Genomic DNA, 857 nt, shown 5'->3' with positions numbered 1-857 from the left:
TTTAGAAGTAGCTCTTAAGCAACGCTTACTTTGAATCCATTAGGTCCACATAGCTAACACAGTTGGATAAATAAGTACTTGAAAAAGCCATCACCTTTGGACCTATCTATAAATAATTGAGAGTACGATCAAATTCCAAATAAAAAGACTTAAGATAGTCATTGACAAAAAAATTTGCAAATGTGAGCAATTGATTGATCAATATAATTTTTTTCTACTGTTCACAGAATTTTAGGGAACCAAGATCGATAGCATTGTTAGGAACAATACGGTTTCCTTGTTACAAGTAGGCACGCATAGATATAGGCTTGTATAAAGATTGCGTCATTAACTATTTAAATTTAGAGGATACTACATGCTTCAGCAGCACGAATACTCAAATTACAATGCAGAGATTAACATGACACTTGCACAAGGATAACATGAAAATTTGAGAAGTATTCATATGTTTCATTCTTCAGATGCAAGAAATGAAAAACAGTTATTAAAACAAAATTACAACTGTAACAATACACGTAATTCATATAATTAAATTTAGTTTGACATCAGTGTATTAAATATTCACCTCAGAAAGGCGTTTACATGGCATAAACTTTACAAAACTTTTCAAATTAGACAACATTGTCATTTTATCTCAAAGAAAAATAATATTAAGACCTAGAAAAAAAGGAATCAAACTGCTTCTATATGGAATGCAATCAGAAAGGACACATTAATGAACCTAAATATTATAAAATAATGTAGAATTCAAAGTATATCTAGGAGAAAATAAAATAAATTATGAACATTATGCAAACATAGAATATTTTAAAACATACTTTTTCAGACAAGCACCAGAAATATTTTAGTTTCTGTAC

At 28.9% G+C, this 857-nt stretch overlaps 1 pseudogene; it reads left to right on the top strand.

Annotated features, from left to right (window-relative positions):
* Positions 1-355: 355 nt before the first annotated feature.
* Positions 356-452, top strand: LOC122102958 (annotated as a pseudogene).
* Positions 453-857: the final 405 nt, after the last annotated feature.

Source organism: Dipodomys spectabilis, unplaced genomic scaffold, assembly GCF_019054845.1.
Source record: "Dipodomys spectabilis isolate Male_0828 unplaced genomic scaffold, ASM1905484v1 ptg001104l, whole genome shotgun sequence".
Taxonomy (NCBI): domain Eukaryota; kingdom Metazoa; phylum Chordata; class Mammalia; order Rodentia; family Heteromyidae; genus Dipodomys; species Dipodomys spectabilis.
Note: the sequence above shows the minus strand (reverse complement) of the source record. Positions and strands in the feature narration are given on the sequence as shown.